Source organism: Agelaius tricolor, unplaced genomic scaffold (genome assembly GCF_023055355.1).
Source record: "Agelaius tricolor isolate 1412-34295 unplaced genomic scaffold, bAgeTri1.0.p SCAF_42, whole genome shotgun sequence".
NCBI lineage: Eukaryota > Metazoa > Chordata > Aves > Passeriformes > Icteridae > Agelaius > Agelaius tricolor.
In genome coordinates, this window is record NW_027269302.1 from 3,776,113 (window position 1) to 3,792,849 (window position 16,737).

The window sequence follows — 16,737 nt, forward strand, 5'->3', positions numbered from 1 at the left end:
CGCCTTTGGGAAGCTGCCGCTCGCCGAGTCTCCCGGAGGCGAAGAAGCGGCTTCTTCGCACACAGAATATTGGGCCGGTCGCAGTGAGCACCTAAGCGCGGCTTGTGCCGAAAGAAGCCGGGGACCGGCACTTAGCTTCGGAGAGCTGCGTATCTGCGTCTTCTGCGTGTCTTGCTGCTCAACACTCAGCAGAAACTTTTCCACCATATCTTGCAAATAGAAACACTGCCAGTAAATAAAATATCCAAAATCATGTTCTAAACTTGCACGGAGGTCTGAAAAGGGTTTTGCAAGAAGGAAAAGATAGTTGTCCGAAACTCCTTCCTTTCGAATATAACAATGGAAAAGGCAGGAGAGTGGCAAAATACTGTTTTCTCTAAGTCTGAATGCTGCCCACACTGTGCCTGTTTGGTGCGGCTTGCATCTTTGCCTTTTTGAAGCTGCCGCTCTCTCCGTCTCCGGGAGGCGAAGAAGCGGCTTCTTTGCGCACAATATTTTGCCGACTGCAGCGAGCTCCTGAGAGCTGTTTGTGCCGAAAGAAGCTGGGGACCGGCACTTAGCTTCGGAGAGCTGCGTATCTGCGTCTTCTGCGTGTCTTGCCGCTCAACACTTAGCAAAAAGCTTTTCCACCATATCTTACAAGGAGAAATTGTGCCAATACACAAAACATCCCAGATCTTTTTCTAAAAAATGCACATAGCTATTCGAACTGTTTAATTAGAAGGAAAAGATAGTTGTCAAAAACTCTTTTTATTTGATTATATTGTGAATGGAAAAGTCAGGAGAGTGGTAAAGTAGTCTTTTCTATTTGTTTGAAAGGTGCTCAGGTTTTGCTGGTATTAGGCGGCTTGGTTCTTAGCCTTTCGGAGGGTGCCGCTCTCTCCGTCTCCCGGAGGCGAAGAAGCGGCTTCTTTGCGCACAGAGCATTGTGCCGGTGGCGGTGTTCTCTGGAGAGCGGCTTCTGACGAAAGACGCCCTGGCAGGGGGCTTCGTTTCGGAGAGCTCTTTACTCTGCCTTCTGCCTCTCTCGTCGCATAAAACTGAGCAAAAAGCTTTTTTACTATGTCTTGCCAGGACAAACTGTGCCCGTACGGAAAGCATCTCCGCTCTTGTTCTAGAAGTTGCACGGAGGTCTGCAGAGTGTTTAGCAAGAAGCTAAAGAAAGTTGTCCAAAACTCCTTCTTTTTGAATGGTAATGTGAATGGAAAAGGCAGGAGAGAGGTAAGGTACTGTTTTCTTTAAGTTTGAGAGCTGCACACACAATCCCCATGTTGTGCGACTTTTTTCTTGGCTTTTAAAGAGGCGGCCGCGGTCTCCGTCTCCCGGAGGCGAAGAAGCCGCTTCTTTGCACACAGAGCATTGTGCCGGTCGCGGTGCGATCCCGAGCACGGCTTCTGCGGAAAGACGCCCGGGAGAGGCCCTTACCTTCGGAGAGCTCCGTATCTCTGAATCTGCGTCTCTTGTGGCCTACATCTTAGCAAAAAGCTTTTCTACTATGTCTCGCAAGGAGAAACTGTCCCAGTACAAAAAGCATCCTTGATCTTTTTCTGGAAGTTGCACGGAGTGTCAGCAGAGTGTTTAGCAAGAAGCAAAAGAAAGTTGTCCAAAACCCCTTTTCTTCCAATGTTCATGTGAATTGAAAAGGCAGGAGAATGAGGAAGTGCTGTTTTCTGTACGTTTGAAAGCTGTCACAAGGAGAAACTCTATCAGCACCTCAAGTTTTCCTCCATTTTACTTTCGATATTTCTTTTGCTGTGCAGTCAAGAAGCACCCTTCTTTCTTAGTTCTGCTGCAGGTTGTCTTCAAATGGCTTTGCTTTCTGTCCCCTCCTCCCCATTTCTAACAGGCACAAGCACATTCCCTTCCCGGAACAAAATCCTGGTAATAGAGCCAGGAAGACTACGCTTTGACTTTGAGAACCAAAACCTATCTAAGAGAAAATAGTCCATTCTTTGAGACCCAATAGCACGCATCTGTGTGCAGGAGGAAGAGGGCTATCTGCGCGCTTGAATGGGAAGTGTACTCGCCAACAAACTAGAGCCAATATTAGTAACCAACATGTAACAAGTGTGGACGTATATAATTCCCTGCTCTTTTTTGGATCTTTTTTCTTCAAGGTTATTTTGCTTTTAAAAATTTTCTAGTCATTTGAGAGATTCTTCTTTGTTTGTGTGAGAATAGAAATCTCCATAAAGCTTACTATGTAAAAGCAAGGTAATTCTTGGACTTGATGATGACTATTTGGGAGATGATATTTTCATCTGCAAAAATCAATTTCCATGTTTTGGAAATATTTTTGTCACGGAAAGTAGTAAGTTTCAAGATGTGTTTTTAGAAGGTGTAAAAATTGAGATCCTCCTTTGTATCAAAGCCATACAAAGAATATCCCTTCAAACCATCCACTCCATCATTTCATTTTTGTATTTTTGTCTTTTCAATAGCTAGTTCTCACTTTCAGATGGCTTTTAAATGCCCTGTTTTGACACAATTTTGTTATTCATTTCTAAGCTTCAAAATGATATTTAAGAAGAGTAATTTCCTGTAACTACTTGACAGTTTGCAAATTAACATCAAAGTGGAGGGAGGGAGGGAAGGAAGTGGCAGAAGGACGTGGCAGAAAGAAGGACATAATGGAAGGAAGGCAGTGAAAGAAGGAAGTGGGGGAAAGAAAGAAAAGAAAGAAAGAAGAAAGAAAGAAAGAAAGAAAGAAAGAAAGAAAGAAAGAAACAAAGAAAGAAAAAGAAAGAAAGAAAGAAAGAAAGAGAAAGAATGAAAGAAAGAAAGAAAGAGAAAGAAAGAAAGAGAAGGGAAGAAAATTCCCAAATGTTAGAAACGTTAATGATAAAATACTTGCGTGTATGATAAAGAGCGAGGAGTAGATATTAGATATAGTATTGCTAAATGGCACATAAATGTGAGACCCAAACAGTTCAACTCCTTGGATAGCAGTTTCTCAGCATGAATATGTTATATCTAGCTTCAACTTCTTACTGCTACTGTACAGAATGATTACCATAGAATAATGGAATGGTTGGCTTTGGAAGGGACCTTAAATTCACCTACGTCCTCCCCAGCATGTCATTGTCAGGGACACCTTCCACTAGAGCGCCTTAAGCTCAAAGACCCATTCAAGCTGGCCTTGATCACTTCCAGGAATTGGTCACCCACAACATGTTCTAGTGTCTCACAACCATCTTGGCAAGGAATTTCTTCCCAATAGCCAAAGGAAACCTATCCTCTTCAGGTTTTAAAGCCATCCACACTTTTCCTATCGCTCCGTGCCCTTGTGTAGCTCACCTGCCTCCTTCTGGTAGGCTGTCTTCAGCTACTGGAGAGCTGCTCTAACAATTTGCCCGGAGTCTGCTCTTCTCCAGGCTGAGAAAATGCCTGCGGGACTCTGGCTTGATGACAGACTTCTTGTGCTGCACTGGGGGCTCAGACCATTCTTCTTCTTGGAATTGCTGTAGGATGCTCAGCCACTGTTGACTGTGGTACAGGTACACTGGTCATTGTGGTCCAGGTAATAAATAGATGATTGTTTTAATAAAGACCCAATTAAATGATAAGAGCTAAATTTTAACGCAAAATTAATTGGAGAAAGATTCCTAAACCTGTGGCCCGTTACCCCAGCCCATCCATTGATTGTAAATGACATGCCTTGCAGATGTTATGATACATGAACCAAAGCCAAGTGATGGATACTGCTTAAGATAGATGTTCTACCTGCTTACTGCAATATGTTCTTCTCAGTCTAAAACAATCCCCCGAACATTAAGAACAAGAGATTACATCATGAAGTAATGAAGTGCTTGGGTTGAAAGTAAAAGGCATTTGAAAGAAATAGGTTTGGGGGCTAACACAGCAAGATCTCAGAAATGGAGTGCCAGCTTAGTTCTCTGCTTCAGAGACAAGTGAAGCAATTCAGAAGTGTCTTCCTGGGAAAAAGGTTGACAGATCTTTCTGCACAACAGTTAACAGCCGGCATCAGAAATGGGTGCAAATAACATACTAGCCACTACAAGTTTGTCATCCTGGAGCGGAAGGGCCACTCAGACTCATAGCAGTGGTCTTGCTGCTGTGCCTGTTCAAATAGACAGAAAAGAATGAGGAAAACAAATTTTTCCATCTAGTTTGTTTCAGTATTGGTACAAAGACTATTTTCCCGCCCTCAGGAGACAGCAAAAACAGTCAACAACTGAAATGCTTCAGAAATGGAAATGATCTGAATCACAAATATTTCTTTTCACATCAAAATTAAAGCCCAAGTCATAACTGTCAAACAGATGATAGAACTATTTAAAGATGAATGTACTATACATACTAAAATATTCCCAGAGAGAACTATTGTGTCCTTAGTCTGTTTAAAAGTCTAGACTTCCTGGTAAAAAAACTTGTACAGAGCTGAGGTAGCTCCACGACATTCTCTTTTCAGATTAAGTAAACTCTTCAGTCTCACCACCGTTACCAATGGATTTCCGTAAGTCCTTGAAAACCAGTAATTTCCCTTTTTTCCTTCTCTGAAAAAAATGACAGTGACAAGAGTTATTTGCACTCCCTATTTTCTGAAAAGCCTGAACATCAAGCCTTAAGAACTTTATCATGAGTTTTACTTCAAACTAAATTTGAAGAGAATGGCAGAAAGAATGGCAGCCTCAAGCAAAAGAATTTAGGCTTCTAATTCTTGGCTTGTCTTCTTACTTACCTAAGACAAGAAGTGGAAAGAGAATAGATTAGAGTTAGCAGCTGTTGAAGATTTGCACGTACTCTTCCACTCTTCCAAGAGGTCAAGGATGCTTTTCTGGCCCTCTCTCCCTCCACAAGCTGCAGCTTCCTTCAAGGCACAGTCACCTGCTGTGGCATGGAGCTCCCCATGAGCTCCATTGTGTTCCTCCACGGTTCTCCAGGGACTGCTGGGAGACAACCTGCTTGATGATGATGTCCTCCAGGGACTGTGGGGGATTCTTTGCTCTGTCAACTGGAGCACCTTCTCCTCCTTCTTGTCTCACTTTAGTATCATGCAGCTGCTTCTCATACTCCTTTTTTCCCTCACTTGTCACTGCCTATTCATATGTTTTGTACTTTTGACAATATCTTTTCACAAAGACTGATGGGCTCAGTTGCAGAAATGTGTCTTGCTAGAAAATTGGATACTATAGAAAACCATGATTTTACAGAAAAGAATAGTGGAAGTACAAATATACTGCTAAAGAACCGGAAAACTGACAATCATTCATTGTAATACGTCCCCTCATTTTGCCTTCTTTCTCCTTAAGATCTGGAAAGACTACTGGGCAGTGAAAAACACTACAGTGTTGTTTCAAAGAAAAGACTTTTTTAGGATTCTAAGGCGCATGTTCCAATTGCTTGAGAAAATTGAGAAAAGGCACTTTGTCTTTTGTGATAAATATCATTAGCCACTAGGGACAAAGTCTGACCAACAACAAGAGCAGATCAAAATCTGATGAGACCAAGCAATATACCTTGAGTGGCCAGGACAGAACCATTGAGTCGTTGAATCTGTTGAATTGGAAGGACCCCATCAGGATCATCATCAGTCCAACTCCTGGCCCTGCCTGGGGCCATCCTTGAACTCCCAAACTCAGACAGTTGTGATGGTGTGACCACTCCCTGGAGAGACTCTTCCAGTGCCCAGCCATTCTCGGGTTAAAAACTTTTTCCTGATACCCGATCTAAACCTCCCCTGACTCAGCTGCATGCCATTTCTTTGAGTCCTGTCTTTGTAGACCTCATTTGAGGACTTTCTAATACCAAGGTGATTCCGCCCCAGAGCAGAGCAGAGCAGAGAAGAGAAGAGCAGAGCAGAGCAGAGCAGAGCAGAGCAAGACAATCCCCTCCCTTGCCCAGCTGGTGATGCTGTGCCTGATGCACCCCAGGACAGGCTTGGCCCTCCTGGCTGCCAGGGCACTGCTGATGCACATTCAGCTTGCCATTGGCCAGGAGCCTGGATCCCTTTCTGCAGTGCTTCTCCCAGCCTCTTGCTCCCTCCCCAGTCTATACACCCACCAGGATTGCCCAGTTGCAGGTGCTGAATCCAGCACTTGCCCTTGTTCCACTCCATCTGGTTGGCGATTGCCTGTGGGAATCCTCAAAAACAGAGGGGTTTGGGAAAGCTGCAAAAAGCAGGCCTCAGAGACAGCAGAACTGTCATTGGAGCTAAGCAGTAGTCATAAGGTTTGTCAGCAGAAAAATTAGATGAGAAGTAGAAAAGTAAGGACAAATGGAACAATGGTCTGTGTATTAATGCTTGTCTAGAATAACTCCCTAAGCTACAGCAAAGTATATCTAGCGTGATGTTAGGTAGTTCTAAGCTTAATAATGGAGCTCTGTGCATTGTATCTTAAGGCTTACAAGCAGGTCTTTTATTCGAAAGAAGCGAGCATTGTTCTAAGCCCAGGTACATGTCTTTATAGTGATTGGATAGAAGTACTGTCAATATGCTTTTGCTTTGTGTGATTGGTCAAAAAACTTTTCAAGTCAGTTGTAACATTAAGTTCTTTGTCTGCTGCTGGGGACGTGAGCTGCTGGCAGCTTCCCATTGTCATCACCATGTAATGAGACTGATGCTGGAAAAAAACCAGCTTGAGACGCCGTCCCCAGCAGTCCCGCCCCTTTTGTGATTTGTGCATAGACTCCCGGCCAGCAAGAATTGCCCATCTCTCCTATTTGGCAAGATCTCTCTGCAAGGTCTCTGTGCCCTCAAGGGAGTTAGCTCACAGCTCCTCCCAATTTAGTGTCTTTGGCAAACTTTCTTAATGTTCCTTCAAGTGCTGTGTCCAGGTTGTTCAAAAGATGTTGAAGAGAACTGGCCCAATGATGATACTGTCTTAGCCACTGAAATAAGCCACTGCTTCATACTTCCTCTTGTGCAGAAATCACAACAAATTTCTTTTCTATCCATGTTTTCTTATGCTCATGCTTTTTATCCCAACAGCAGCTGACACGACATTTACAGGCACAGCAACAGCACACTTTTCCTGCTCTTACTAGACTTAACAATTTTGCAACCGGTCAATCAGTGACCTTTGCAAGTAAAGTCAGACCTTCAGCATTTCTCCTTAAATGAATGTCTTCAGAAGAAAACTTTGCTGCCTACTCTGTACGACTGAAGAATAGATGATAATGAGTTAGCATCACAATCAGTTAAGTAGAGAGGCTATCCTTTAGCAGGGAAAAAATTAAAAGAAGAGCTCTTTTATGCAACAACTATCTGAGAAACAAAACAACTAGGATCTTCCACAGGGTTCCCTGCAGTAGAAATGTACTTGGATGAATGCAGAAGATAAAAGATGTGGTTTTGAAAGGCTATGTCCTTGCTAAGCTAAATTGGATCTCATCCTGTCGATGAAAGATCAAGGAGCTCAAAGCGGAGCTAGAGAGACATGTCCAGATAATGAGATAGAGCAAAGCATTTTCCAAGATAATTAAGCATTCTGGTGGACTGGCCAGTTAGGTTAAATCTGCCACACCCATTCACTTTTGGGGACTGAGCTGTGGAGTGCTAAACCGTATCTGCTGCTCTGCAAAGTAAAAGAGATCCATCCAAATTGTACGGTTAGTGTGAACACTCTCACTCTCAATTGTAAAACACTTCATAAGCTATTAATCAGTCTTAGGAACAAAATGAAATAAAGTTGTTATGCCATCTGGGAATGGGAAAACATCTTCAAAATATTTTTTTCTCTATGTTTTCTTCTTTTTTCTTTTTTTCTTTTTTTTTTTTTTTAATCCCACATTATGTGATTGATAATTTCAACCATTCTGGAATGCTTTTAACAGATGAACCCAGCATAGTAGTTTTATTACCGGCTCTTGTCCCTTACATGCTTCAGTACAGGTTTGGAATATACTCCACAGTCAATGAGTGGTTTTTTATCTCTTTTCCCAGAGACAACTTTTAAAGGACTACTTAACCCCTAAAAATCATAATTTCTCTGGTTTCTCCAAGCTTTTTCAGAAAGCTGTTTTGGTTTTGTTTTGGTTTGTTGTTTGTTTTGTTTTATTGCATCGTTCCTAATGTCTTCAGACCTACTACAAGAAGAAGTTAAAAATAGATCTTATTTGAAGAGACTGTTAAAGCTAATGAACTGCCAGTCTTGGTATTTGTATGTTTCTAAATCCTTTAAATTCCAAGGTTGCCTTCCTGAATCCTCAGTTACTTAGAAAACATTGTGTTTATAAAACAGACCCAGTTCAATTGCTTCTGCAAACTCACCTTCATTGTATAGGATTGTACTTCAAGAAATCTTGCTTCATTCAAACATTGGAAGTACAGATTTGACATCATCTGTGACCCTTCCATCTGTCTGAACTGTATTTCATTGTGTGAGTTCCTCAGTTGCTTCAAATAAGGACAGAATCTTTTCAATTTGCATAGCATGTTATCTGAAGATCTCCTGTCTGCTTTCTTCACTTGCTTTAATGGGAAGACAAGGGAAATACGTTTTGAATGCTATCTTTTAGAGTCTACTTTTACCTACCAGTGTGCTTCTATGGACTAGAACCAATTTCAGCTTGAAAGAAGGTATTGTCACCATCCGCTCATACCAACGGGTTGGTTAACTGGTTGGTTGGTTAACTGATCTGGGAGTGCAACAGACAACCTGGAAAGGGAATTGCAGTATCAATCCAAAGAAATGCACCTTTATAGAATGACCACAGCAAATGCCTGAAAGGAATCAGGGAGAGGAAAAGAATAAAAAAGAGGGGGAGAAAGAGAGAGGAGTATAGCTACCAAACATGGAGAGACTAAGTCCTCTTAGTCCGGCCGATAGAGTTTGCCTAGTCACGTTGGGAAGATCTCCAAGTCCTGGTGAACTCAAGGTTCTATTATAGTCCATTGCTGAGGGGGGAAACAGAATCTTGAAATGGCTGAGGGGGAACAGATCCAATCAAGAAGAAGAAGTCTATTGAAATTGCTGAGGGGGAAAAAGGTATTGAAGACGGGTACAGACAGTCCATGTTCTCAGCAGGATAAGTCAGTAGCAGCAGTGAGTGGGACCCACTGTTTCAGGACTGCTTTCTGGGGGAAACCAGTCTAGGTCCTGTAGGCACATCTGTAGGCAACACTCAGCAGGCATCCTGCTTCAGTCAGGCCAGCACCCCTGCATCAGAATTACAGGTGTCTCAGTCTCAGTCCTTGGTAGGGGGGCTTCAACCTCGGTGCCTCACGGTGGTAGTGGAGCAGAGGAAGGATTTTCCATGGGGGGGCTACCAAGTTGCCCCAGCAAGTTCATCTGGCCAAGAGGTGGGAAAATTCCTGGTCTATTGTCGTGAAGCAGGTGCAAGCATATAGGCTGGGTCGCCCCTTGGCAGGCCCTGCTAGAAGCAGTCACTGAAGACACAGCTGTGAACAATCACTTGGCAGGCCAGAATTCTGCTCAGGGGCCTCAGGATTTTTGGTGTTCATCCATTACTGGCAGGCCAGAGGTCCCATCGGGGTCCTCAGGGTCCTGATAGCGGTCCTGTGGACGGTCGTGAGGCAAATGGGGGGAACCTCAGACCGTCCTTCACAGCACCTGGTGAGTCACAACAGGCTTCAAAGGGTCTTCATCAGCAGTGTTCTGTACTATTGTTGTGTACTTGTCGCGCATTGGTAGCATATCCTGGAAAGCAGAGACAATACGTCAGACAGAGAGAGAGAAGGGAAGGACAAGAAAAGATAAAAAAAGGCGGGGGTAAGGAAACAAGAAAGAAATATAATAACAGGAATTTAAACCATATTATTTTGAAACATTTTTTTCAAATATCTGAAACTAATCACAAATAATCAAAGGCAATAAAGCAATAAACAAATCAACAACAGTTCATTTAAAATATTTTTTTTCAAAACAATTCACCAAAAATCAAAAGTAATTTTCTTATAATCTTCAAAGAAAATTGAAGACGATTTCAAAACACATCCTCTCATTTATAGTCGCCTTGTGTCAATAGTCTTGGAGATGGCCACAGTGAAAAGGACATCAGCCAAGTTGTGTGCATTAATGACAGACATCAATTTTGTTAACTCTTTCATCATTCTCCAATTCATAATGAGTAAGATTGCTGATTAAAAAACCCCAATCAAAACGAAACGCAAAAGGGCAATGATGGGATGACACATACTGTTCAGGACTCTTGTGGCAGTAGGTGACCACCCAAAAAGAGTATCCTACCACCTGTGTTCAGCATCTTTTCTTACTCTCTCTATGACATGGTGTATTTCTTTCACATTGTGATGAACAGTTACCAGTGCTTTCTGTCTATTCTTCTTGATCTTCTCCAATATTTCAATGAAGTCCTGATGAAGCAAAGATTGCTTTACCAAAGTAATGTTCATCCCAATGGGAGTAGGTGAATGTCCTGGTTTCGGGCAAATTTGGGAGAAAACCTCCAAAAGGTGGACCCTCCAGAAAACAAACCCACACGGCCCCTCCCCCCAACCGGGTCGGGAAGGATTCCTTGGAAACAAGTGGAAAGAACCTGTTTCTGTAACAGGCAAAGCACCCCGCAGCACACAAAAGGAACAATACCAGATGGCACCACTCTTTCACCGCTCTGAAAAAGTAGACAACTTCAGAAAGTCTCTCTGGGGAGTGCTCGCTCTGTTATCAGTCTGTCCTGTGCTGGGGTAGCTGCTGCACCTTGGCCGCAAGGTGCAAACTCTCGGTGTTTCCCAGGTCCCAGTCCGGAGCAGGTCCGAGTAGGTCCAAAGAAGGGAAAGGAGAAACAGTCCAGGGAAAATTTGGACTGCTTAGCTAAACTAACTAATGAGCAGGAGCAAAAAAGCAAGAGCAAAGCAGGAACAAAGCCGAAGCAAGAGCAAAGCGAAAAGCAAAGCAAAAAGCAAAAGCAGCACCCATGTACTGCCCTGTCTCTGTGTCGTGCCAGCTGTGGGGGAGCGGCTGATAGCAAAACCAAAACAAAACATTCGCTCTTCACAGCCAGTCTTGAAGGCACAGAACATGATATCCAGCATCAACAGAACACACGGATGGGGATACAAGCATCATAACGTCACCCTAGGACAGTAATAGTTTGTGAATCAGTCTTTAATTGGATTGAAAAAGGTAATGGGAGGTAACTGGAGCTTCTGAAGAAAAATCACATCCCTCAATTTTGTAAAGTTACAAGCGCAACAATTTGAATGATTTTTACTATCCACTACTGCATTTTCTACAAATACCGTATCACAAGCAGTTCTAGAGCACCCACACCCATTGCCTATATATTTAAGGACTGTTTCGAAAGTCTCGTTAGGACGAATTTCAAAATGACAGATATTTTGTTCTGTGTCCAAACAAACATCCTGAGCTGTAATTGCATTACTTTCACAGATGAAGCCTAGTTCTCGGACAATAGAAGATTCCAAATTAACATGTTGCCATTTTTTACCAGTTTGATGGGCCCATTGTCTATGTTCAGAAAGATTGGGAATAGCTCCATCATGATTTAGCCCTAATGCAAGAATAGGAAATCTCAAATGCACTGAGGCATTGCGTACGGTTAACGCAAGAGCTGTGGCTGTGTTTGTAATGGGGTGATAAGTAAAATTCACCAAGTTCCACCAGGATTGGAATTCTCTTTCAAAATCAGTGGCACTGTCCCAAATTCTTTTCTGAATTGCAGTAGGAAAATTGCCTTCACCTTCTCTTATCATTGAGGCAGCAACTGACTGCATCGACAATTGTGCCTGGATACAGCTAAGAGCCAAAGAAAGGTTGTTTTGTGTAGCACCGAGTGCATCCGTCTACCAATTTGTGATCACTTACATTGACCTTTTCCCAAGCTGGTAATATGTTTGATAGCAAGCACTGCTGTGTTCCCAAAGCCAATAAGGATGATTGCAGTGGTTGTTTTAATTTGGTCAAATCTCTAACCATTTTGTGGCAGCCAATTTATCCATTAGTGTACTTCAGAATCAATACTATTTAGAATTCCAAAACCTGTTCCCAAAACACCGGTTATGTCTCTTAGTGTCTGTTTTTAAAGAAAAAACGGACTTTCTGTTTTTGCAGCCAGGTGGTCCAACCCTCAAAGGAAGTCCGCAAAAAAGGCAAACAGGCCGGCTGAATTTCTGAGACATTGTTTTGCATCATCAGCAATTTGACTTGTTTAAGAGACCGTGCCAGATTGAACAATATGTGTTGTTGACCAGTTTTCCTGATTATATATGGTCCAATTTCAAAACTTCTCAGGCTAAGCATAAGCGGTGCTTGGGCTGGAGTGGTGGTAGTAGAAGGTTGGTTCATACCATTTATTATCAACTTAAAAGAAAAGCCTTCACTAGTTTTGGACCAAAGACAAACTACTTCTGCAGTTTGTGTTAATGTAAAATTGTGCCAACAGTCTTGTACGCTTGGGGGCGTACAAACCTGTTCACGCTTATTTGTCTGATCTGTCAAAACACTGATGGAGATTGCTTTGCTATAAGCAGTTCCACAAATCCTTCGGATAATTCCTTCTCCCACTCCCCCTTGAAGCTGCCAGGCTTTTTGTTTTTCCCATTCCTGCCAAGTGAACAAAAGCTTGGGACCAAGGCCACATTGACTAAGGGGACTCTCAGTCCCTTCTGCCCACTAGGATGTAACTACTGTACTCAATGTCAGCTCTGTGCTCTCAGTCCCTTCTACCCATTGGGGTGTAACTATGGTGCTCAGTGTGGGCTTCATGCTCTCCGTCCCGTCTATTCCACTGGGATGTAACTACGGTACTCAGCGTGGGTTTTGTTATAGCGTCTATCTTAAATTTATGAACTAAGCCTTTTCAACCTAACAGGTTGGTCAAGTTATTTTGCCAGCGGCATGTCACTTAAGTCGGTTTAGTTAACGTCAAATTATGCCAGCAATCAATTGGTTCATTTTTACAATCCTTTGTACTTGCAACATTGTTCGTTTTGCGACCTAGAGTGTAATTACCAACATACTCCTGGCAGCAACACAGAGTAAGGGGAATTTGTTTGGCACACTCCCACTTGTTTGTAGGACACAGTCTCGCTGAAGGGATATCCCAATCATTTTTCCCATCTGGTTCCATAAAATTTCCGGCAACTGTGATGGAGGTGGATTTCTCATAGAGAGATCCTTCCATTTTTCTGCATGCTTCCACAATCGACTCACCAATTGTTCCAGTTAGGGCTCTAGTCCAGTCCTTCTGATCCCATCCCCACTCACTTGGACCATATACCTGGGGGTCATGCAGCACTATAGGCTCTAGGTTTGGGTGGCCACCCTTGGGATACGCTCCTAGAACATTAGTGGGATGGAGGGTAGCTTCAGACCACAACCACTCAGCAGGATCCTGTCCATGGAATTGTGGTAGGATGCAGAAAAGCATCACCAGTGTTATCATGGTTCAGATGATTTTCATGTTCCTCAGGGTTCTTCTGTCAAAGTAAAAACAACAGAAATCCTTCCACTGAGGGCAGAAAAGAGTTAAAATGATAGGATTATCCAGCATGTATTTATCCAATGCTCTTTCCCTAGAGCATCAGAGGCTAGCCATGCATATTTCTTCAGAGGGGTTTTCAGCACTAGTGCTACTTCCCCTACAGTAGGGAGGTCCACCAGAACAGGTTGTCCAGGGTAATGTGCTGGACTTTTTGAATCGTCAGGTCGCCGTAGTAAGGGAACGATGCTTGGAGCTGTTGGGCAAAAGGCAGTGATTTTGGGACATCCATTCACCCCCCATCTACTGTTCACTCTTTTAACAGCTTCCCATAACCGAACGTCCCAATTTCCCTCCCGAGGCTTCAGAAGTCCTTTCAAAAAACCCTTGGTCCTTTCTAAGATCCCCTTAGCTTGAGGGTAGTGGAAAGGGCTGTGGAAAGACCGCTTAATTCCTTCACCTTTTGCCCAATGCTGTGCACCTCTAGCAGTGAAGTGGGACCTGTGATCAGATTGAATTTCCTGTGGCTTTGGGAAAGTTCCAAACCACCCCTGCAAAGCTTTAACCGCATTATCACCTGTAGCTCTTTTCAAAGCATCAGCTTGAACCAACCCAGATACACTTTCTACTCCTACTAGCACAAAGTGTTTACCTCCTGACTTCTTAAAGGGGCCAATATAGTCTACCTGCCACGCGTCCCATAAGCCTTTACCCTTTCTTAAATGCAGAGGGTCATCTTCTCAAGGATGTCTCTCCAGTCACCTGTGACATTGCTCGCAGGCTGATACGCATGTTTTACACATTTCCCTGGTAACCAGCCAACCACAAGCATGAGCTTCTTTGTACAAATCTTTCGCACCTGTGTGCTGTCTTTTTACATGCAGCCATTCTAATAGTTGATCCCAGTCCTCAGGAATGAGTTCCTTTTTCAGGGGGCTGAGCCTTGCTAGTTCATCAGCTCTATTCTTCCACTCTCCTGCTGGATTTCCATCTGCTTGCTGAGAAGCTACCCAACCAATAGCAACATTTCCTTGGCTTGCAACATCTAAAATTTCTTGCCCCTTTTCCTTTTGCCACACTGGAATTCTGTGAACTTCCCAATCATTTTGCTGCCAGCAAGGAAGCCACTCGGTACAACCTTTGTACACTGCGTAAGAGTCGGTATAAATGCAGACAAGAGAAATGTTCTGTGCCTCACATTGGAAAACACTCCAAACAGCTATGAGTTCCCCAGCCTGAGCGCTGCCTTCCCCTTCGGTAATGATTCTTTCACCAAATGAATTGTGTAAGACAGCTGTTCTAGATCTCCATACCTTCCCTTCCCGTTTTGCAGAGGCATCTGTGAACCAAGAACTTGCTGCTTGTTCGGGGGAGAAAGGAAGGGCAGCTTTGATTACAGAGGCAGATTTATCTTGGCTGCTAACCAGGCTCTCAGTGCCTTGGCTTGTTAGATTTTTAGCAGCATCTTCCGTTCTTGAGACGGTATTACAATAGCCTTCCATCTGAGCATACCATTTCCTAACTGAGGCCCTTTGGGCTACCCCGTCAGGTGGGGGGGAGGGGTGGGGCTCCCATTAGTGACGATTTTGATAACTTTGAAAGGGCGTCTTAATACAATAAGCTCTTGTCATGCAATTTTTTCCTCTTCTAGGAGAGCTAAGCTAACTACAAACAACCCCTTTTCCCAGGTAGTGTATCTTTTCTCAGCATCTTTGAAACCACAGGAATAAAAACCAAGAGGCCCCGTTGGACCCTCGGGACCCCACTGCCAAATGTGTACTGATAGCCCTGAGGAGGCAAATCCCCATTCCACCTGAAAGGGATCTGTGGGATGGATAGGGCCTAGTGCTTGGTGAGCTGTTGCCTCAAAAATCAGTAATTGCAATGCTTCTTCCTGAGAAGGAGTCCAATCCCATTTCATCCTTTTCCTCAGCAAGTCAAAAAACGGCCTAGCAATTATTGAGAAATCTGGGATGTGTTTTCTCCAGAACACTAATAGTCCTAGAGCTTGCTGGAGATCTTTCCTCAATTCAGGCCTTTGAATCTGATCTAAAGAGGTTAGGGTATCGGGTGGAATACATGTCATGCCTCCTTTCCACCAAATTCTCAAAATCTTCACTTCCTGAGAAGGTTTCTGAATTTTCTCTGCGGGTATCTGCAAATCAAGACTTTTTAAGTGAGAGATTATTTTCTGCTGATGTTTCCCTACTACCTCTATTTCATCCTTCCCCCCCTCCCCACCACCCCCCCCCCCCCCCCCCAGAGTGTCTTAAATGTATTGATTATCAGCTACAGGATCAGCAGGATCAGGTTTGGCTATTTTTTCTAATTCCTCAACTAAAGCATGGTGGGCCAAAGTGGAGGAGTGTTTGTAGCCTTGGGGAAGCCTAGTGCAAGTGTATTGCCGTCCTTTCCCATGTGAAGGCAAAATGGTCCCTATATCTTCTGGCTGTATAGGTATCATAAGGAAGACGTCTTTGACATCCATAGTTGCCATTGCCATGATTGAGTGAGCCTTTTCTTGAATTGATGTTATTAATTCAGCTAAGTTTGGGACCAGTGCTGTAAGAGGGTCTGTGTTGGCTTTAAGCCTGTGAAAATCTACTGTTAATCTCCACTTTCCACTGGCTTTTCAGACTGGCCATACGGGTGAATTAAAAGGAGAATGTGTGTGAATTATTACCCCTTGGTTTCTCAAGTCCTGTAGAACTGCTTTGATACCTTCTCTGGCACCAGAAGGTAGAGGGTATTGTTTTACATTAGTTGTTTGATTATAGGGTAGGGAGGGTGCGGTTTGAAGCAGCCTAATGTTAAGTGGCAGTGTGCCAAAAGACCACAGAAATCCCTCAGAGTCTTCCCACTGCCTCCCAGCAAGGACACCCATTCCTAATCAATTATTTGGAATGTTCCCAATTACCATTTTGATGACTAGTTGATGCTCATTTCCAGGGAGCCTCAGTTTGGCTAAGGCAACATTCATAGATTCTGTAGTTCCCAGAGCATTAAGAACACAGCATTGTCTCTTAGTTGGAACAATTCCACACCTCTGGGCATCCTTTTTTGTCAGTGCAGAGATTTGAGCCCCAACGTCAATCAAAAAGGTTACTAGTAGCCTGTGGAGGCCCGTGATAGCTGGGCTTAATATATATCCGGATTTATTTTTAGTGAGCATTCTTAAATAAACCCACACTCCGCCCCTTTGCCCACCTGTAAGCGGCAGAGAGATTTGTTTCCCGAAAACCCTGTTGGTTTTGGTTCACTGCCTGTGTTCCGTGGGAGAAGCTGGGGGAGGGTTAGTTTTTGTCCCTGAGAAGGGAGGGGTGCACTGGGTTGAGCCAATGGATTCGGTTTTCG